The 23,338-nt window shown below is 48.7% G+C and overlaps 1 protein-coding gene across 5 annotated transcripts in view; it reads right to left on the reverse strand.

Annotated features, from left to right (window-relative positions):
- Window positions 1–23,338, reverse strand: part of FAM20A (FAM20A golgi associated secretory pathway pseudokinase) — a gene marked incomplete at its 5' end in the record, with an annotated part of 51,890 nt that overhangs the window by 22,453 nt on the left and 6,099 nt on the right. The window lies entirely within an intron of this gene.

Genomic DNA, 23,338 nt, shown 5'->3' on the forward strand with positions numbered 1-23,338 from the left:
GTGTGCTCCTGGATTGGGGACAACGTGGACATGACGAGAGGCAGGCGAGGGACAGGTATAGCTGAGGATTAGAGAGGAAGGATGGATGAAATAGATGGCTGAGTGAAAAGATGGAGGTCGTCTGACTGGAAAGCAAGGCAAGTCGGCACATGTCATCTGACGAGGTGAAGCTGACCGGGACGGGCTAAGTGGGATTATGGGGCAGGGTTTGCAAGTCCCTATACATCCGTATTTATCAAACCGTGATACCTTACCTCTGAGGTCTGTGATGGGGTACATAACAAAACAAACACGGCCGATATTCTTGGCGTGTCAAATGTTCTCACGGGTAAATAGTTTTAAAAATTACTTTTATATTAAAATAAATATGGACACGTTATGGGGAGGGAAATGAAACAATCAGTTTTAATAAAAAACAGTAAATTTCCAAGAAAATTTCACTTGGTCACCTCAGACTTTACCTCCAAGAGTCCGGACCCTCAGGAGGGAATGGAGTTTTGTTTTGTGTTTTTTGTTCTGCACTCACCTCGCCCTGTGTGAATACAGTCAGATAATAACGCTGTCCTGGGTGAGAGTCATTTGTCTTGCGGAAGAGGCTCAGGTTTATAACCTGCTGTGGAAGGATGGCTGTCTGGCAGCTCTAGGTCCTAGCCTTCTTGGTACCTGCTCCAGGGTCCTGGTGGCCTCTGGGTGCCCCTACTTTTGGAGACCTTCGCCTTTTATCATGTCACACATATTAAAATCCACCCCTCCTTCAATATTTGTTGCTATCCCTTTTGAAAATTTTCTTTTATCATTCTGAATCTGTTAAGAATAAAGTATCAAAATAAACAAGAACAAAGAATATATTACCTAGTAGTATAACCAAGTCAACACTGGCTCGTTGTTCTGTGGACATTTAATTATATATTAATTCATTTTGTTTTGGAGTTTTTTTGTTTTTCCATTTCTGAGCCAATCCATTTTCTTTGTTCAGGCCTCAGAGCATCGTCAAAGCTTTTGTATGTCTCAGGCACCGTGTCCACATTGTAAATGGATGAAGATCCCTGACCTACTGTCTCTGTCAGCTCAGGCTGCACAAACAAAATTCCACAGGCTGGTGGTTCAAACAACAGGAATTTATTCTCTCACAGGTCTGGAGGCTCAAGTCAAGATCAAGGTGTCGCCAGGTTTGGTTTTTCCTGCAGCCTCTCTCCTCAGCTTGCAGACGGCCACCTTCTTTCTTGTTGTCTCCTGCCACGGTCTCCTCTCTTGAGGACACATCTCCGGTGTCTCCTCCTTTTCTTATAAGGACATGGGTCCTATTGGATTAGGGCCCCACCCTGTTGCTCTTTCTTCCAGACTCTTACTGCCACCATCCTTCCTAGAGGAACAGCTCCACTGGCTCGAGCAGATGAGCCCTCCTGGGACGACCCTTTCTTCCTCTCTTCCAATCTGTCGCTTCATATTTTCTATCATTCAAGCCATAATTCTGAAAATAGCCAACCGGAAAGAAAGATCTGGTGCAGGTGAGTTCCAGACTGTGACACAACATTACGGTTGAGGACAAGGACGCGCAAGCCAGGCAGAGACTCAAAAGGAAGGCTTGGACCAAAGAAGCCAAGGCTGTCGGATAATGAGCTCGGGCTTGGAAGGGATCCGAAAGACCCTTGAACCCAACGTGTTACTCCATTTACCACATTCCTATCCAGGAGTTGCCTATTTTGTACTGGATCAGCTCCAGTGAAGCAGATGTATCTACTCTACATCCAGAGTAGCCCAGTCCATCAGCCCAGCTCTCTTAGGAAGCATTTTCCAATTCCGGGCCAAAGTCTTTCTAGAGCTTCCATCAAGGAGTCCTGGCTCTATCCCCTGGATTTATGCAGAACAAATCCCTTCCTTACATTGTAGCCTTGTAAGTATTTGAAGATGGATGTCACGTGACCTCAGTTCCCATCTTCAGGTTGAGTTTCTGCATTCCCTTCACCACCTTCCCAGGCCACGGTGTGATCCATTTGTGATTCTGGTTATGTGGGTCTGCTTCCCTCTTCTTTCTTTCTTTTTGTTCTTTTTAAAAATATTTATTTATTTGGCTGCATCGGGTCTTCCTTATGGCACTCGGGATCTTTCGTTGCGGCACACGGGCTTCTCTCTAGTTGTGACACGTGGGCTCTGGAGCACACGGGCTCAGCAGTTGCAGCGTGTGGGCTTAGTTGCCCCGCGGCATGTGGGATCTTAGTTCCCCGACCAGGGATCGAACCTGCGTCCCCTCTACTGGAAGGCAGATTCTTAACCCCTGGACCACCAGGGAAGTCCCACTTCCCTCTTATTTCTGACACCCAGAATGAAATGCAAGAGCCCAACATGGATTGTCCAGTGCAGAGCAGAAGAGGATAATTACCACCCCCATTCAAGATGTTTTCTTCCTATTCAGGTAGTCAACTAATAAATAAATGTGGAGAAACCACATCACACGTCTCTGAGAAAATAGAGATGTTGTGGTTGGCAGAATTCTAGAACTGGCCTTCAAGGTTCCACGCCCTCATCGCTAGAACCTGTGAACATGATGACCTGTCACTCCCAGGATTATTCTATGTTGTGGCACAGTTGACCGGGGGTGAGGAGATGAACCAGCAGGGCCTAATGTAGTTACATGACTCTTGAAAGCAGAGCGTTTTCTCTGGCTGGTAGCAGAAGGAACCGAAATGTCTGTCGAGGGATGAATGGATAAAGAAAATGTGGTATATACACACAACGGAAGATCACTCAGCTTTACAAAAGAAGGAAATCCTGCCTTTTGCAACAATATCAGTGCACCTGGAGGACATTAAGCTTAGTGAAATAAGCCAGACACAGCAAGACAGACACTGAGTGATCTCACTTCTATGTGGACTCTGAAAAAGTCAAATTTAATAGCAGCAGAGAGAACAGTGGTTTCCAGGGGCTGGAGGGAGGGGGAAGTGGGGGGAGAGTGGTCAAAGGGTGCAAAGTTTCAGCTGTGCGGGATGAATAACCCCTGGGGACCTAATATACAGCCTGGCGACTCTAGTTAATCACACTGTACTGTATGCTTAAAATTTACTAGAAGCGTAGGAGATCTTTGTTCTCCAAAAGGAGGGGAGCAAAGATGGCTGGGACGTCCCCCCAAGACAGCAAGCTCTGGGCAGGCAGCCTTCCAGCTGTGGGTGGAGGGGGGGCTTGAACCATTGGTGTAATTATCCGAAGTGTCTCCTGTTAAACTGCTTCAGTCCTAGCAGTTTACTAGGTCTGCAGGCCACCGGCCAGCTTTTCCTTACTTTATGCACATTTATTTTTATTTTAAAAGAGAGCCGGGCCAGGCTCTAGTTCCCAAGGCTACTTTGAGGCTTAAACTCTGGGACTGCTCGACTCTCTTGGGAGTCTGGTGGAAAGACTGCAAAGTCCTGAGCGGAGTTAGTCACCCCGAGCTAGAGCAGCAGAAAGAGAAACAATGATTCTGGGATTTGGAGCAGGGCTGGGGAAGAGGTGGGGTTTTCTTAAGCGGAGCTGCAAGCTGATGGGTTCCAGCTACAACAACAGTCCAACAGCCGGGGCTCCAGCCTCCAAATAGAAAAACAAATGCGGCAAATTGAGTGTAACTTCCTCAGGAGGACAAATCGCTCTTTAAAACGTTCATATTTACTGTTGGGTGGGGATGCATAGCTCTCTGGTTAGCGATTCTGCCCTTCCCGGGGCCAGTGTCACAGCCTGGGCGGGGGCGGTGGGGGGGAGCACAAAGAAAGGGCATTACGGGATCCTTCACACTGGGTTTTTTTGTTTGCTTTGGGTTTTTTGTTTGTCTGTTTTTTTGCGGTACGCGGACCTACTCATTGTCGTGGCCTCTCCCGTTGCGGAGCACAGGCTCCCGACGCGCAGGCTCAGCGGCCATGGCTCACGGGCCCAGCCGCTCCGCGGCATGTGGGATCCTCCTGGACAGGGGCACGAACCCGCGTCCCCTGCATCGGCAGGCGGACTCCCAACCACTGGGCCACCAGCGAAGCCCCCGGTTTGGGTTTTTTTTTTTTAATGGTTAAGGTAGAGCTGCTGAGAGTTGTCTATTTTTTTTTCTTTCTTCTTTTTTTTTTTTTATCAGAAACATTGTCTGTGTGCCCTTTGTTCCTTGGGGACAACCAGCAGTGGTGTGCTGGAGCTGGCTTGGACAGGTAGCTTGACATCTGCCGTTGTGGGAGAATTTACACCATGGAAACTGGCAAATGTGACAGGTCGGGGCTTTTTGGCCCCTAGAGGAGAGCCCGTTCCCACTGGCCTGTGCTCTGATTATGGTTGTGTGCATGCAAACATAAAAATGGTAAAAGAGATAACCAGCAAGGACCTACTGTACAGCACAGGGAACTCTGCTCAATATTCTGTAATAAGAATCTAAATGGGAAAAGAATTTGACAAAGCATGGTTATATGTACCTGTATAACTGAATCACTTCGCTGTACACCTGAAACTAACACAACATTGTTAATCGGCTATACCCCAATATAAAATAAAAATTAAAAAAATATGGCCAACACAGAAATTACCTGCTTTTTTTTACCTGTTTGTTATACCCAAGGAAAAAAAGAAAGTAGATTTCTAAAAACGCAGCTCAATGTGGCAAAAGTAAATATAAAAAAATATTATATATTAAAAAAATATTATATACATGGGGCGAGGGATTGTTATGTAGAGTATCAGCCAAGATAATCCTGGTCTTTAAACTAGCCTTACTTTTAAAGGAAGAAATAAAGTCGGTACCAAACAATAAAGCACAAAGTATTGATGGGATGTTGCTTTCATTCATAAAAATCCTCGGTTACAAGTCCCATGGCCTTGAGGTGAGGGGTAAACTCCACTCTGCTCCTTACCCTCGGAAGTACTGGAGTTTTCCACAAAAATTGTTCTGAATAGGAAATATTTACACGGTTCAAAATTTTAAATTTCAAACATCTCCCTTCCATCCCCGTCTGCCCGTTCACCGACTTCCGTCTCCAGAGGTAACTGATGTGGCCAGTTTTTCCCCTTGTTTCTCTCCCCTTTTACCCTTATAGGTTTTGTAGCATAAAATCCACTGTCCTGAAACCTGCTTTGCTCTCGTCACTAGGTTTTGGCAACTGTTCCAATGCAGCACCCAGAACGCTCCTTATTCCTTTGTAAGGCTGCACAGTATTCCAGTGTTTGGGAATCACAGAATTCACCTTATTCCTTATTGGTAAAAATCTAGGTTGTTTGAATTCTTTTGTTACCACAAGCGATGCTGTGAAGTCTAACCTGTACCTGTGACGTTTCCCTTGTGCGGGAGGATGTCTGTACAGTGAAATTCTAGAAGCGGAATTGATGGGTCAAAGGTAGATATGAATACATTTGTCATTGTTACAGAAATTACCAAGCTGCCCTCCTCCAAGGGTGAGCGCTGTCTGAGACTATTTTCACGCAGCTTTGCCAACAGTGTTACTTTTTTTTTTTTTTTTTTTTTTGTTTTTTTTTGTTTTTTTTTTGCGGTACATGGGCCTCTCACTCTTGTGGCCTCTCCCGGTGCAGAGCACAGGCTCCGGACGTGCAGGCTCAGCGGCCATGGCTCACGGGCCCAGCCAGTCCGCGGCACGTGGGATCCTCCCAGACCGGGGCACGAACCCGTGTCCCCTGCATCGGCAGGCGGACTCTCAACCACTGCGCCACCAGGGAAGCCCAGTGTTACTTTTTGATCAACCTAATAGGGGAAAAATGGTATCTCCGTGTATTTTAAATGCACGTCTCTATCTCGCGAGGAGTGAAGCTGAGCTGATCACTCAGCTGAGCATCTTTTCATGTGTTCAGGAGTCATTTCCATTTCCTCTGCCCATTTGTGCTGGGCTGTTCATCTTTTTCTTCCTGATTGCGCACACGTAGAAAATCAGCTCTTTCTCCCTACTAGGATTTGCAAATATTTCCCCCACCCCAATTTTTGGACTTTATTTGGGGTGATCTTTTTCATGCAAAAATGTTGATTTTTATAAAGGCTGAAATGACCACTCCTTTTATTCAGGCGCTGACTTCTACGTTATACTTAGAAAAGCCAGTCTCCCTTTGAAGTGACGGGAATACAAAACGAAATCAAAGCAAATCATGGTTCCTCCTAGTATTTTCTGGTTTCATTTTTTCCATTTAAATATTTAGTAAAAGGTATGTAGAAAATATTTAGTATGGCATGCACCTTTTTCCCCGCTAGATAGCTAGCCGGTTCTCTAAAAGTCATTGATTAAACAGTCCATTTAAAAAAATCTCACTGATTAAAAACATCATCTTTTTTCACACGATACATTTCCATTTATATTTTGGGGTCTATTTCTGGGTTCTCCGTTCTGTTTCATGTTCTGTCTAGCCATGCTCCGGTAGGATAGTCTGAACTTTTAAAAAAACTTCATAAAACACTTTAATAGCTGGTAAGGCTAGTCCCCCTGTATTGCTCTTTTTAAGAGTTTTCCTATGTGGACCAACTTGTGTAGTTACCTACATGAATTTTACAATTATAAGATGCTTTTAAAGTGGAAACCTTAAAAGGGTTTAAACAGGCTTACTGAGTAGCATCGAGTATAATGCTTTCTTGCATTATTGATGAAAATACTTTGGTACATCTTTTCAGAGGGCAACTTTCCATTTCCAAATTTATAATGAGTTTACCCTTTGACTCAGCAGGTGCCCAAGGACGGCTGCCAGTTTTAACTATTATTACTGCTTATAAAGTCCAGAGAGCAGGTAGATCATCACATTTGCAGTGGGTCACAGAAACCACCGGCTTCACAAGCCACAGCAAAATCCCCGGAACAGCCTGTAAGCAAGAAGGGAAGGACCTCTGCGCTACACACATCCTGTAAGCAAGAAGGGAAGGACCTCTGTCTTACTGCTGCGCTACATACTGCCCTTCGCCTGCCCTGGCATGTCTGCAAGGTCACGGATCATCCCAGGGACCCGGGAATCCCACTGTGGCTTGTCTGCGGTCTCTAGGTGTGCTAAGGAAGCAGTAGCCAAGTTATCTTCGGGGCATTAGAGAAAAATGCTTTCTCCGTCCTTTGACTGTTCAGGCAGGTCTGGCCTGGGGCTGGGTGGGAAGCCTGGAGCCGGGCACTTCAGCTGCTGCCGCCCAGCTAAGTGAGGGCCTGGGAACTCTTCCTGGGATGTGGGGAGCTAAGAGTGTGTGGAGGATGCCATTCCTGGCTCTGGTCCCTCCTGGGATTCTCAGGGCAGAGCCCCTGGGGTGTGGTATTTGGGGGCCAGGTGCTGTGAACACATCTGGCAAGGAGGGGAGACAGCTGTGACTCAGAGGGTTCCGGAAGGACCTGGAAGGTTCTCAGAGGCTTGGGCGCCGCCCTCCCCCACACCATGCTCCCAGTCGCTGAGCGCACGGCTTCAGGCCTGAAAAACTTCCTCGGTTCTTCGATTTCCGGTCCGGAGGAAAGACGAGGGGTAGGATAGACCCCCTCCCTGCACTTGGTTTCAAGGTGTAGATGCCTCCACTGTATTTAGGTTCCTCATGGGGCGGGGTCAGGCTCTTTGGGGATAATTCTGGCACCAGATCGTGCAAAGAAATACGCAAGAATACTGTCTGATGGTCCATAAAGCGGAGAGGCTAGGGCTGGACCAGGACAGGCAGTCGAGGTCCCATCAGTTCTAGGAACAAGCTAGTCACTGCTCAGGCGACCTGGCCGCGAAGCGCAGAAATCTGACTCCCGTCCCCTCCAAATCATTCCTCAAAGCTGCAGTTTCACCTCTGCAACCTCTACAATGTTGCCCTTCCTCCTGTTGCCCTGCCACCTCAGCCCTCACACCTCGCCTGGAGCCTGCAGTGGCTTCTTAACTGATGTTCAGGACTCAAGTCTTCTCCCTCGTCTCTCCAGGCTCCGATCTCAGCCAAATTATCTGGAAATCAGAGCTCCAAGCACGCGTCTCCCTCCTGCACAATTCTTTGCCATGTCCTCGCTGCCAGCCCTGATTCTGGTATCCCCCAGGAGCCCCTCTGACCCCTTCTAGGCTCCCCCCGCCCCCATTCCCTTCCTACCTAAGCACTATGTTTAGTGCTCCCAGACCTTCCTCCCCACCTCGTGCTGTTTCTCCCATGGGAATGCCTACTGCCACATTTTCATCTCCAGATTCCAGGGTCAAACTCTCAAGGAACGTCCTCTCTGAAGCTTTTCCCGTTCTGCACGTGGATGTGAGCTTTCTCTCTCGCCCCTGCGAATCCGTATGCACCTCCCATCTCTTCTGCTGTTCTTGCTGTATGCAACAGGTGCTCAATAAAGTCTGGGGAACCAACGAACGTGCTCCGTACCTCACCCACAGTGGGTGCACAGCGCTGTAAGAACTACCCTCTGTATTCTTCTGGAAAGACAATTAATGGGAATCACAGGCGTCCTCAAGGGCAGCTGACGTGCGTGCTTTCTGGATAGCGTATGTTTGCTCTAACGCTGAAGTTTCCAGAACTCCTGCCTGCCGTCCTTCCTTCTTTCTAACCGTAGCCTCTCGTAAATTTCCTGGTTCTCCTGAGTCAGGACAGACTGAACTGATCCTGGGAATTAATTTCTGTCCTTTCCAGCTGAAATAACCAGTCTCTCTTTGGCATTTGGACACACGTTCCCTGCCAAAAGCAACGAGGCCAGGCCCTGGCAGGCAGAGAGCCATTTCAGCTGCATGCCTGAGAATCTATATTTTGCTACATTCTCTCGTTATGAAGCTGTGATGAGAGATGACATACTCTCTGCTTTAAGGGCTCACACTGAGGTCCCCTGGGGAGGAATCTGGTGAAAATCCATTAATTATTTTCTAATTGATTGACCCCCTGCTTGTTTTTTAGAGCCGTTCATTCCCAGCATGGCTGGGAGATGCCGCGCCTGGTGGAGAAGTATGATGGGGCTCCCCGAACCCCATCATCTGGCTTAGGACGGATCATCTGGGGAGGTTCACAGAGCCCAGACCGTCTGCTCCCAGCAGCCTGAGCAGCCGGAGGGAGGCGGGGTTGTCAGGCACTCAGGCAAAATTTCCTCTTTTGGAAACTCAGTTGAGTGGTCGTTGTGCTGGAGCATTGGGCAGGAGATGGGGCGACAGCGAAAGATTTCAGAGCCATGTGGGTTTTCTTCCCAACAAAGCTCTACGTTTCTCGAGGGCAGGAGCCTGCCTAAGATTTTTACATCCTCCTTAGCATTTGACAAAATGCTCTGCGCACAGGAAATGTTCTATAAATAACTGATTCTTAGATGCCTGAACAATTTTCCTGCTGCAAAAACTCCATCAGACTCCAAAATACTAGTATCAAAACTTGGGGCGGGGGGGCCAAGAATCTCTTGAACACAGGCATTGCACTAGAACTCTATCTCTGTTAGAAGGGAACTCATAAGGTTACTTATTTATTATCTTACTCATCTTATGAATTTCCAAAAGCACTCTGCCATGATGAAAATTATAAAAGCATTCCAGTGAACCTCTAAGGGACTCGGCTTTCGACCTCAATCTGTGCATCTGTTTGATCCACGGGTCTGTTTCAATATTCTTAGCCTTGACATTGGTCTTAGAAAGAACATTTTCCCAGAGTTGCTTCATTTGGGTGGTGACGAGTTTGGAAAAGTCTTCCTTCGTCTTGTCCTATTTCTCCTGTGAATAAGGAGCTGGTTCAGTGGAACTGACGCCCCCGTGCCCAGGAGCTGTCACTGGGTGGGGGGCAGTGGATGCTAATGGGTTGGAGAGAGGCTACTGCTTCTCCATCCCATCCCGAGTTCTGCAACGTGGCTGCCCACTGGGCCCTTTAAATGGACCTGGCTGGCCAGGGAAACAAGCTCCCAGGAGAACACGAGAGCCATGGCAATGGCTGGCCCACTCCTCATGGCTGTCCCCAGCTCTGCTCTCACGTGGAGTCATCACGCCAACACCGACGGGGCTCCGTGCCCACCCCTCAGGACCCTCCTCCCCCTCCAGAGGGGGCAGGGGCACCGTCGGCCTCATCTCACAGACAAGGAGGCCGGCACGGGTGAGCTAGCTCAAGGTCATCTGGCCGGAGAATGCCACCCCAGAGCAGACACAGGTGTGAACCTGGCCAGTTGGCTTCTGAGGTCAGGTTCTGCGTTCCCACTTGACGTGCCTTCCACACTGGGGCCTCCGCCCCGCCCTCCGCCCTCCTCCTGGCGCCGAGCGCAGGCTCCCTCTGACCTCCCAGCTCGTCCCCAGGGAGAGGGACCCATAGGCACGTGATGCCACCAGAGCTCCATCCAGCGGGGGAGCGTTGCTGGAGACAACTTCCACTCACCTGGGGGCTGGCTACTGTGGAAGACGTTACTAAGTGGAGTTGGGGATATAGGCACAAAGGGACTTGCTGGACTCACACAGAAATCCGAGATAAAGTGAGGAATCTCGGTCCCCATGACCCAAAATGTGATCTTGTTTTTTTTTTTTTTCTCTTGGTCTTATCAAAATGGTTAGACTTGCCCGTTTTGCTCAGACCTTGCTGGGTTTTTTTCTGATTTATTTATTTACTTATTTTTAATTCTATACAATTTTTAAAAGTTACTTTCCATTTACAGTTATTACAAAATACTGGCTGTACTTCCTGTGTTGTGCATACATCCTTGAGCCTGTCTTACGCCCGACAGTTTGTATCTCCCACTCCCCCCCCAACCATATTGTCCCCCTCACTGGTGTCCACTAGTTTGTATCTGTAAGTCTGCTTCTTTTATGCTCTATTCGCTAGTTTGTTGTGTTTTTTTAAGATTCCACATATAAATGACACACAGTATTTATCTTTATCTGTCTGACTTATTTCACTAAGCATAATACCCTCCAAGTCCATCCGTGTTGCTGCAAATGGCAAAATTTCGTTCTTTTTAACGGCTGAGTAATATTCCACTGTGTATACGTATACACATATGCATGTGTTGATGGACACTTAGGTTGTTTCCATGTCTTGGCAACCGTCAACAGACCTTGCTGATTTTGGATGAGCTAACAGAGCGAGGACACTCCCGGAGCTGGGACTATGGTCTCAGTGACAGACTTGCATCTCCACCCTCGCAACAACTTCCAGACCTATCGCCGAAGATGAGGGCAGACTGGACATCCTGGAGAAGATGGCAGGTCTTCTTAGATCCTGGTCTAAGGGGTCCCCAGAGTCGAGGTAGGGACCTAGCAGAGAACTTCTAGCTGGGCCACGTTTCCCAGATTCCGGTCCTGGGCACAAAGCAAAGCACCTGCACAACTAACACACATCACTTGCTCCGTAAGAGTCGCAAACTGCAGCCTCTCTGGGAGTTACATAAAGGCAGTAAAGGCTCTGAGAAGTCCTGCAGTCAGGCTTCCTGTGCAGAGGGCAGTTCCTAAACCTTCCCTTTACAGAGCCCATGACGACACGCACTGGATTCTATGTGGCGCACAACACATTTTGAGAAACATTAAATATTAACACTGAACGCTCAACCTCATCACGACGTGACCATTCACAAAGCCAAGGTCCCACAGCTGTGAACTACATTGTTCCATGGGATACGGCCTCCATGGTGTAGACCAGAGGTTGTCAACTAGGGGCAACCTCACCCCTCACAGATGGCAATATTTGGAGACATTTTTGCGTCGCAGTTGGTGGAGAGGGGTGCTAACGGACGCTGCTAAACATCTTCTAATGCATTCTCCTCTTTTATTTAATTTTCTGTTGAGCCTAGCACGGCAGAAAATCGTCTGCCCCAAATGGCAGTAGTGCTGAGGTTGAGAAACCCCTGGCTGGAGTTACAGAATCATGAGCACAGAAGGCACTTAATCCTCTGATAATGACCTGAAAATTGCTATGATTGATTCTGGTCTCTGCGCAATTTAATATTTTCCACAGACAGCATAAAAGCCTTCCTCGGGGTCTCCTACACTCCTCCGAGATCCTCTGCACAGCAAAAACTTTAAGTATTATTTAATTGTATAAAAAAAAACAAAAACAAATGTGGGTCAGCCATCATTTAGCTGTCAGGCTTCTACTGACCTAACAAGCATATGGATAAAATACCAACACACGTGTTACTTGCAAAGGAGGCACTACTAAATTCTGGTTCTTTCCTCTTCCAACTGTGCAACCTAAAATAGACGAGTGTATGTTTCACACACACACACACACAGTTAGCAAATGACACCGACGCTGGAATTGGATGGCTGTGTACCCTCCCTCTCCTCCACCATTTTCCCGAGTGCGAAAAGCAGAGCTGAGGTCTAAAGGCAGCGCTCAGCGTGGGCTGAGAACAGAGGAGACTAAATCCACACGCTGGGTCCTTCGATAAACACACGCTGACCGGAACATACGTCTTTTCAAAAGTGTCCGACCTTTGCCTTACCGCCTGTCGCCAGGCGTGGGCATCCGAAGGAGAGAAGGATCTGACTGCAGGGGCTGGGGGCACGTATTCTCATGGTTTGTAGGCAAACTTCCTGGTGGCTTCCCCACAGGTTAAATTCTTTCAAGTCCTTGGCCCATGCGCTGGCGCTAATTTGCATGGTGTTATCTTTCCATCTGATTTACACGCGGAGAGGACCATTGGCCTCTTTTCCTCCCGAGCCTATGAGAAGTCATCCGTGGGGTAGGATAATTTATTGAGATATTAATGTGGTTTTTGTTCTTGTGGAATTTTACCCACCTCTATTCTAAGAAGGGGCCGGACTTTGTGTTTCTCTGTCTTAGGGGGTGTTTATGATCCAGGACCAGGCAGACATTTAGACAGGCTTCCCCACTCCTTCTCTGGCTTCTGAAATGGTTTTATTTTCGGAAAGCCTAAACTCAGCAAAGGGAGAGGCTAGACAGGGGAGAGAGGAGGGAAGTGCAGGCAGAAGGAAAGAGGCAGATTCGCTGAGATCAGGAAAGGAAAGTTGGCTTGGGGTGGTGAGTCCTGGAGGTGACCCTAGGTGGTGGGAAGCGGCTGTGCGGTGCACGCGGGAAGGCGCATTTCAGGCAGCAGCAAATAGTCCCGTGCCCGAGCTCGCCACAAAAGCAGCACTGCCACCCTCATGCACGAGACCAGGTGACAGAATGAGGACCTCACACCTTCTGCTCCCTAAGACCCTAAGGACATTCCCCCGACACTAGGGGGTCTAGGGAAAGGAACCCCAGTTGACGACTGAGATTGAATTTCCAACCAACCTCACGGGAAACGGGCTTAGAGTCCCACTGGATGTGATTTTAGAAATAGGAATCCTCGGTACATGTCTTCGACACTTGCATTTGGAGAGTAAAATCAGGTTCTGGGGAGAAACAACATGGTCCTGACAGCTCAGTGGTTTCACACAGCAAAGGTTTCTCTCTTAGTTGTGCTGCTTTTCTAACGAAGGTCAGTCAGTGGGGATTCTGCTCCACAGAGGGACTCAGGGGTCAGCTGGATGGACACACCAAGACCCCCGCTTGTGGTCTCCCAGCCAGCGGGGCTACAAACGAGAGGAACTGGAGGGGTTGGGTCCCGGCTTTTAAAGGCTCTGGCCAGGAAGTAGATCATTTCAGCTCACATCGCATGGGCTGGAACTCGGCACAGGGTCCCCCCAGCTGTGAGGGGGCTGGGACGCCCCTGGATCCCGACGCCTCTCCCATAGCCTTGTGCTGCTTCTTTAACGCAGGAGGCATCGTTGTAGTTAATACTATCGATCTCTGCATTTGCGAAGAGATTCCTGCAAATGTATTTTGGGGGTTCTCTCCCTGTGCTGTCGAAGCCCTGTGACTACATCACTCCTCCAATCCACAGAGGAGGAAAGGAAGGTCTGCACAGTGGAAGCAGCAACACGGTCCATGGAAAAGGAGAAAGTGAACAGCCAGGGTTCTGACCTAAGCCTTTTCTGCCCTTCCACGGAGGCTGCAGAGACGGAGACGCTTTGTCAAGGTGCATCGAGAACACTGGGGGAAACTCCTGAAACATCAGGGTGGTGGCGGAAACTCGGAACCTGCTTATCTGAGAAAGTAATAACTGTACGGAGGTTTCAGTGAGATTTTGCCAAACGGGCTGATTTCCCGGCACAAACCCCTTGCTTTCTGGCTGAAATACAATCGCTTTCTCCTCTTGGAGCTGTGTCGCAATGGGCCACTTGTTTTCACTCCGGGCTTCGCTGGGTCCCTGGCCCCATGCTGCTGTCCCAGAACCACAGCTCTGGCCTGGCGGTGGCATAAGCCCTGCCCAGAGATCGGGGCTTCCGAGCTGGAGCGGACGGAATGGGGAGGGGCACGTCAGAGAGCATCCCACGTGTGGGAGCCACGGGGATCTCTGTCCCTGTGAACAAACATCAGGCGGAAGGAGAGCCAGTGGCCCAGGGGGGTCCACAGGTCTGAATAATAACAAGGAACACAGCTCACCCTCCCCTGACACTTACACTGCAGCAAGCACTGTCCGAAGCACTCTGCAGTTTTAACTCTTTGAGGCCTCCCAGGAGCTCCGTAGAAGGTCAGTATTATTGTTACTACCTCGGGGCCCAGATGAAGGCGGTCCAAGTGAACGGTCCAAGGTCACCCTGCTAAGAAGCGGCAGACCTGTGATTAAACCCAAGCCTGGAATCAGGACATGGGTGAGAGATTCTTCCAATAAAGCTTTTTACCCTGACGGTAAAAAACAAAACTTTAGTCTAAAGATGAACAGCAGCTCTACGGTGTATAAGGACGGACAAGTTGGGCTCTTTGTAGAGCTTTTGAGCTTCGTGACAACCTCGTCTCCGGAAGGACCACGGCAGTCCCCACCTGCAGAGTCCAGGACCGGAAGCAGCTCTGCCCTTCCCACCTGTGGGCCTCGCAGGGCTGGGGCTCTGATCGCCGCCCACTACTCTTCCCGCGCTGAAAGTGCACCAGGATCCGACCTAAGACGCGAGGCACAGTCGGCGTGGAGGCGGCACCTCTGCCTTGGAAGTCCGGGTTCCGGTGGGACCCAGCTGGTCTGAGCCTCCCATCTGAGGATGGACTACAGCGCCTCTCCTATGGGGCAGCTCTGAGGCTAAAGGAGACGGTGTGTGTACGTGTGGATGTATGTGGATACATATGTACACGTGTATGTGGAGGTGTGTGTGTATATACGAGTGTGTGTGGATGCATGTGGATACGTGTGTACACGTGTATGTGTGTATATGGAGGCGTATGTGTGTACGTGTGTGTGTGGACATGTGGATGTGTGTGTATGTATTGTGTGTGTGGAGGCGTGTGAAGATGTGTGTGTACGTGTGTGTGTGTGTGCGCGCACGCACGTACGTGGGGATAGAATTTCTGACGTCGGGAGACTAATTGCAGGCTGCCCCAGGTCCGTGTCTTCCCCCGCCCACAAGCTCTGGGTATCTGATGTCAAAGTGACTGCGGAGAGATGAACACGCGCACATTCTCTCTGGCAGCAGCAGCTGAGGCTGAGGCCAGGCAGGCCAGGGGCTGGGCTGGAAGCACGGGTGCTTTTCCCTGGCGTCTGGGAACCACAAAGGCTGTTTCTTCCTCCTCTCCTCCACCCACTGGGCATCAAACATCGATGAACGCGGCTGGCTGTTGGTGGCTATCAGATAACCCATACGGAGCGTACCACAATAACTAACTAGTGTTCCCTTACCTACTGGCGACTCAGGGCCGCAGGAAGCAGGCGCCCTGCCCCGTGTGTTACACACGTGACCTCAATCTGCCCTCCCGACACCGCCAGAGGTAGGTATGCGGCCCACTTTACAGGGCAGGAAACAGAGGCGGGAGGAAATGAGCCTCAGGCCTCCCAGTGCTTCAGAGGCAGAGTCAGGATTGAAGCCCAGAGCTGCCCAACTGCAAAGCCTCCGAGATGCTCCCTTATTCATTCGTTTACCAAACACTCAGTAAGTACCTGCTATACACAGGCAGTGTTTTAGACCCCGGGGTTACACTGCCCAAGAAGCTAACAGCATCCCGCCTTCTGTTCATTTCCTGTGGCGGCCCTAACAAATGACCTCAAACTCGGGAGCTTCACAGAAATTCATTCTCAGAGCTCTGGGGCCCAAGAGTCTGAAATCGTGGCGTGGGCCAGGCCCTGCTCCTTCTAGGGGCTGCAGGGGAGAATCCATTCTCTGCTTCTTCCCGTTCCGGTGGCTACTGGCGTTCCTTGGCTTGCGGCCACATCACTCCAGCCTCTGCCTTCTTGGTCACAAAGTCTCCTCCTTTTCTGTCTGTGTCTAATCTCGCTCTGCTTTTCTCTTACAAAGACACGGGTCATAGGATTTAGGGTCCACCCACACAATCCAGCAAGATCTCCTCACGTCAAGATCCTTAACTGCATCTGCAAAGAATTTTTTTCCAAGAGGTAACGGTGACATGTTCTGGGGATCAGGACATGGCTGTATCCATTCGATTCAATCCCTCCTTGAAAAGCTGATGAGGATATACACGAAGCATATCAATAGACAGGAGGGCATGTGTTAAGAGCCCTGATGAAAACAAAGCAGGAGTTGGTAGAAGAGGGTCCTGGGATCCCTTATGTTGGAGGGGCGGGAAAGATCTCTCAGAGTGGGCAGTTTTGCAAGTTGACCTGAAGGAAAAGAGTCAGCAGATCATCTCCAGTGGGCCCCAATGTTCTGGCCCACCTGGTTGTTTACTTATACCTTAATGAGTAAATAACATTTTGGGGGGCTTCCCTGGTGGCACAGTGGTTAAGAATCCGCCTGCCAACGCAGGGGACACGGGTTCAAGCCCTGGTCCAGGAAGATCCCACATGCCGCGGAGCAACTAAGCCCGTGCACCACAACTACCGAGCCTGCACTCTAGAGCCCGCGAGCCACAACTACTGAGCCCGCGAGCCACAACTACTGAAGCCTGCACACCTAGAGCCCGTGCTCCGCAACAAGAGAAGCCACCACAATGAGAAGCCTGCGCACCACAACGAAAGAGTAGCCCCCGCTCGCCACAACTAGAGAAAGCCTGTGTGCAGCAAAGAAGACCCAATGCAGCCATAAATAAATAAACAAATAAATTAATAATAAAAAAACCATTTTGGGTGCGTTAGGCACAGTGTCCCCTGCCCGGAGAGCGAGGAAGAAGCATTTTCATAGATGCAGATAAAGTGGTTGTAATATCACAAATTACAAGTAGCCTAAACAGACCGCTAGCTTGGTTCCTGCCAAAAAGAAGGTCTGGAGATCAACTGCTGTAAATCCAAGATCATCGTTTTGGGCTGACCCCCCAGACCTTTCAATGGATTTACAGCCCATAACAGAACAGAACGCCACCTCATCCAGTTACCTGGGGTGTACAGTTTGCAATGAGTTTAACCCAGAGGGGCCCCTGGTAGGTTACACTGCTCACATTAGGCATCCAATGGTTGCTTTATTGATGGTTTTCTAATACCTAAGGTGGGCATTGGCTTATCATCTATTTTTAATATTTTTCCAGCCAAACATTTTGCAGTCGCATTCCACGGCACATGGCTTTGATGCACTGATCACCCGTTGGCTCACCTGTCACAGCAGGTCCAAAAGAATTGTCCGAGGAGAGTCCAAGCTGCTCCCGGCCCTTCGGCCCCTCTCTGGACAGAGGTCCGTGGCTTGAGTTCACTCACTGATCCCGTCTGACTCCGCGACCTTCGTAAAGAACCTTTGTTCCTAAGTCCAAGTTCAGCTAATTACTAGGTCTATGTCTCTGTTCCGAATGACAAGCCTGACGACCTACATTCCAGGCACCGCCGAGCGTTTCATCCTAAAGGCACTGCCCTGAATGCCTATCAGAAGCTCTAGCAGAGAAAACAAGATCTGTAATGTAAACGATAAAATACTCTTTTTATGTAAATCTTTTAGGTAAACGACAAAAGTCTCTTTAAAAAAATAAAAATAAAATGGCACCTGCAGGGCCTTTATGGTCATCATAACACACGACTGTAGCGGGCTGCACGCTGCTCCACCAAAAGATGTCTGTGACCTGATCTCCGGAACCTGTGAAAGTGACCTTATTTGGAAAAAGAGCGTGTGCAGAGGTAAGTAAGGCTCTTGAGATGAGATTGTCTTGGATTACCAGGTGAGTCCTAAATCCACGACGTGTGTCCTTAGAGGAGAGAGACAGAGATACAAGAAGAGGTTATGTGATCAAGGATGCCGGAGCTGGAGTGATGCAGCCACAAGCCGAGGGATGCTGGCAGCCAAAGAAGTTGCAAGAGGCACAGAATGGATTCTCCCATAGACACTCTGGAAGGCCTGCTACCCTGCCCACACCTCGATTTCAGATCGCAGCCTCCAGAATTGTGAAAGAATAAATTTACGTTGTTTCAAGCCACCAACAGTGACTTAAACAGTGGCAATCTGTCACTGTAGCCCTAGGAAACAAATACAGTGACTGAATTCTCTTTTTAGACCCTGCTCAGGAAATGCCAAGAGATCCGATGGCTTAAAGACTTGACTTCCAGCTTCCTAGAAGTGGGATGTGTCAGGCATCCAGCTGTTGCTGTGCAGCTCATAAAGGGATCCCGGAGAGGGGTCCAGGTTACTGAGGCAGAAAAGTTTGTCATAGAAAACCCATCCTGGATGGCATATTTAATTTTTTAATAGCAAATTGCATGAGAAGATCTCAGCTTCTCACCATTATATTATAATAACATATTGATATAATAAACAGGGAGCACACACTTTTCCATGTGTTGCTTTGAGGGCCTCGAGTTGCACTGACGGCGTTTTTGTCCATTTCAGTGGAGAGTTCTCTGAGAGGTCTGGCCTCTTGAGGGTCTCAGGACAAGGCAGCGCTTGTGGTTCTTGCCGAGTTTTTTCATCAGGGGTCCCACACGGAGCTCACGGAAGCCTCGCCAGCCTGGGGCAATGCCAGGGGATACTGCTTTATAATAAAATATGGATTGACTGGACATCTTTCCATGGGGGTACACCGGTCAACCACTTACTGGCTGTAAAGCCCAATCTTTTTCAGTAATGAACTAATTATAGACTGTTTAAAGAGCTTCAGGAAGTAGAAAGGACTCTGCCTATTCATGGTGTTAACAATATTAACAATTATTTTCACAGATGCCTTATAGATAAATGGACAGATAATGGCCTTTGGAAATTTGTTTATAAAATACAGGCTCTTAATACACCTGATAAGGAAGAACAAACCTTCATAATTGTTCTAAATATTATGTTGGTTAATACAAAAGGTTGGTTAATATGAAAGTGTTTAAAAATTTATAAAAATTTATAAAACAAACAAAACAAGGATGTCTCACAACATCCTTGTGAGAGGATGCTGTGTACTCATTCCACTCAATCAGAGCATCTGTGGCCTTGGGGAGGATTAGAGTTACTACAGGAGGAATGCAAAGAGAGACAAAGGGCCAGTTTTCAGCTTTTGACCTCAAAGATGGCCTGCAGAAGAAGGTGGACTTAAAGTCTATCCATAAATACACAGGTTGAAAAGAGAATAATTGAAGAGCTAAACACGTGGCCCCAAGGAAGGGGTTGAGTCCATCTTGTCTGGGAGTCAGGGAGGCCGAGAGGCCTCTAGAGGCTGGAAGGACCGTACCGGGAGGAGGGAGACAGTTTCAGAGATGGCTTTCGGCACCCTGCCCCGGGGAACTGAGGTGGATACGCGCCTAAGTCAGCACAATTTGTGGGGACACAATTCGGTCCACAGCAGCTTCACTAGATTTGTGAAGGGTTATATTATTTTTCCCATTGACGCCCAGGAAGGGGTCTTACCCCTGAGAGCTGCCTGTCCGGCACCCAACAACTCACCAGGAGAAAAGACTACCCTCAAGCCTTTGCTCACTAGAAGAGGACTAAGGTGTGCAGACCACCTCCACTTCGATGGCCATGGTGGCTGCATCTCCCCAGGTGGCCTTGGATCTCCTGGGGCCAATCGAATGTCGCAGAAGTGACCTTCATCAGGTTTTAGCCAGGACCTCAAGAGGCTACGCACACTTCTGCTCTCCCTCGGTACCCTGCTGCTACCACGTGAACAAGACCGATTGGCTGGACTGGGGGATGAGAGGCCACGTGGAGCCGTGATCATCATCTCAGCCCAGGTCCTAGACACGGGACTCCATAGGAGGAAGTACATCCCAGAGGTGGACCACGGATGCCTGAGGGAGCCCAGCAGAAACCAGAAGAACTGCTTGACTGAGCCCAGCCCAAATCGCTCACCTGCAGAATCACGAGTTAAGTAAATGGTTCTTGTTTTAAGTCACTAAGTATTGGAGTGATTTGTTAGGAAACAAAAGCAGAGAGTATACAGGACCTAAAAGTTGCTCTTTTATGCTCGAGTGGCCAGAAGCATTGGCAAAGTCATGGTGGGGGCCTGGTTATCAGAGAGAATGAGTGATAACAGCTGGGGCTGGGAGACGAGGGGGGCACGAGGCTTGGGTTGCAGGCACATCGATGTTAGGAAAAAAGGAAAGGAATCTACTCTATTTCTGTATCTGCCAAATCAGGGGTTTTCAAATTTTTTCTAGAAGTGGGACTTTCTTTTCAAAAGAAATCTTACACAGAATCCCCAATGGATAAAATAGGTCAAACTTATAACTTTTGGGTATAAATTGAATTTATATGGTCAAATATGTAAAATTATTTTTAAAAGCTAGTAAGAACAAGAGGGATAATAGGATTATGGACTCAAGCACTCAAAATCGGGGGGGAATGGAGGACAGAATAGTCTTATTTCAGTACCCACTTAATTTCTGCATGTTATTTTGGGAGCAGAGTGTAAAAAAATCCTGATAAACACACAGAAGTCATTGGGACAGGAGACAGTTTTTTAACAGCTCTCCTTGCAATGTCAGGACACTCCTCAATGAAACAAAGATGGGAGGAAAGTCATCTGTCCACATAAATTACCCGTGGCTGGCTCAGGGTGCTACAGTGTGCAGAACACAATCAGGTGTGCATTTTCTCGTATTACGTCAAGATTGCCTTAAAGTATATACTTTCAAAATGCAAATTCAATCAATCATTTGCAGAACCTGTGAAGCACCTCCAGGAACCCTGGAAGTTCATGAGACACACTGGGAAAATGCTTGTCCCATATGTTCACTCAGAAGAAATCCTGGTTGAAGATGTGCAGAGCTTGGAAAACAGCTGTCAGAGCCTTTGGGAACCACAGACTCACCCTCTTCATGTCAAAAGGAGGAACATAGGCCTGGAGAAGGTAAGTGTTTCTCTTGGGATTAACACTCAGGCATCTTGGTTCTCAGTTGAGTTTTGGGAGAAAGAGACACTAGCCCATTAATGGGTCCACAGGAATTCCTTCTTTAGGCTCCCATGAAGAGAGCACGGCTGATTTAAGAGAAAGCCCAAATAAATAAAGATTCCTATCTTCTTGCGGTAATTTTAACGGTTGGTGTAAAAGTTCTGCACATTAGGAATCTGTTACGAATGAATTTATTTTTAAAAATGCAGCAAGCACAAGTTGAGAAACTTTCTAGCATCACTCTGGTCACATAAGTTCTTCTGGGTCACTTGAGGTCTGGGCACCCAGCCAGGTTTGGGGGAACTGCTCTTCCCACACTGAGCCACGTGGCTTGAATGGAGAGCTCAGTGGAGACTTTCCAATGACTCCACCTCCCCAGCGTCAGTGATTGGTTGAAGCCTGGGCATGCTCCTCAGAACTGGACCAATCATAACCCTCTAGAGCCTAGTCGTATCCCCAGGCCTGGCCAATCAGTGGCTTTGCCCAGGGTCTTTCTTTTCGGAAATTTTAGAAGCCCTTTTCTCTCTCTGGTCCCAGGGTTTTGGGGGCTTGAAACCGCAAGAGGGGATTACAACAAGAGGAAGAACTAAGCGTAGGGAGAGTAGAGACAGCTGACGTCACGGAATTTTGGTTACTTGATTCTCTACATTTCCTTTAAGTGCTTGCGTCGGTGGGAGTTGGGTTTCTGTCATTTGACATCAAAGTACTCTGATGAGTGTAGGCAACACTTTGCAAATACAATGTATTGTTTCCTAAGAAAATAAACATATGCACAGAAAGCAAAGTACGCATAAAACTTAAGGGAAATAGAGACCTCATCACTTGAACTCAGTAGGATCCGATGACCCCGGTTAAAAAAAACACACACACACACAAAAAAAACCCCTGCAACGAAAGGGTGGTTAATCAGGGCTTGACTTGACGATGGAGTTGTGGCTGGTCAGTCTGACTTCCCCCAGCATCTCTGAGCGCCCAAGAGGAGCACAGAAGAGGCATAAATAAGCAGCCGCTGGTTGTGCAGAATTCTTTAACTCAGAGTGAAAAATCATGAGCTGGGCTGTGAGTGCAGATAAACACACTTTCCCTACAGGATTTGTCACTCATCAGCCACGGAAGAAAATGAACCAGAGAAATAGAAAAGCCCACTGAAACTGACGAAACCGGGATGACTGCATTGGCCAGAAGAGACAATCTGTCCCTCCATACAGGCTCCATTTTTTTTTTTTTTTTTTTTTTTTTGCGGTACGCGGGCCTCTCACTGCTGTGGCCTCTCCCGCTGCGGAGCACAGGCTCCGGACGCGCAGGCTCAGCGGCCATGGCTCACGGGCCCAGCCGCTCTGCGGCATGTGGGATCTTCCCGGACCGGGGCACGAACCCGTATCCCCTGCAACGGCAGGCGGACTCTCAACCACTGCACCACCAGGGGAGCCCCAGGCTCCGTTTTGGTGAGCATCACGAAAAGTACTTACCCACGAACTACAGAGCTTGACCCAGGTACAGACAGCTGAAGGCAAGTTTGTTCTCTGAGAGCTGAACTTGACTTCCCAGGGCTGAACAGCTCTGGTCTTCTTCTGCCAGCAGAGCTCTTTTCTAACCCATCCACCTCTCCCACGCTGTCTAAATTCCCATCTCCCCCCAGGCCATCTTGTCTTTTATGGTCCAGCGCCTCAATTCATCTGACCCTGTGCCAACGACTCCTCAAGTTTCTCTCTACTCTCCACATTTTGCTGAATTTTATTACAGGTTCCTGGCTTCTTGGGAACCATAGTCCTGCGCTATTTTCTATCCCCTGTGACTTCCCAAATTTACCTGGTTGGTTACTAGAGAATCTGATAAAAATAGGCCCTTTTCTGGTTCTTCCTGTGCCTCTCGCTCCAGCCCGATGATGCTGGCGGTCTCCAGTTCTTGGCTTCCAAGGTCAGCCTCCAGGGATCGACAGTATTGGATGTTGGCATCTCCAAGGCACTCAAGCTCAGTTCTGTCTTGATTTCACGTTTCAACCACAGGACATCCTGCCAAGTGGCAGGCCATAAAAAGAACTAGGCCTTTTCTTTTTCCGCACTACGGTTTTCCTTAGGCATATGTGTGTGTGCCTGCCTATAACGACAGGTACGCAGACGCCCTTACTCCTAGGGACTTCTGCTCCACTAAGGCTGCAGCTGTGTAGAATCCTCGCTCGGCTTTTAGCCACGCGAAGGCCGACTTCAGCAGGATCCACAGGTTCTCGTCACCCTCCAGTTTAATGAA

Source organism: Grampus griseus (genome assembly GCF_964374135.1).
Source record: "Grampus griseus genome assembly, chromosome: 20".
Classification (NCBI taxonomy): domain Eukaryota; kingdom Metazoa; phylum Chordata; class Mammalia; order Artiodactyla; family Delphinidae; genus Grampus; species Grampus griseus.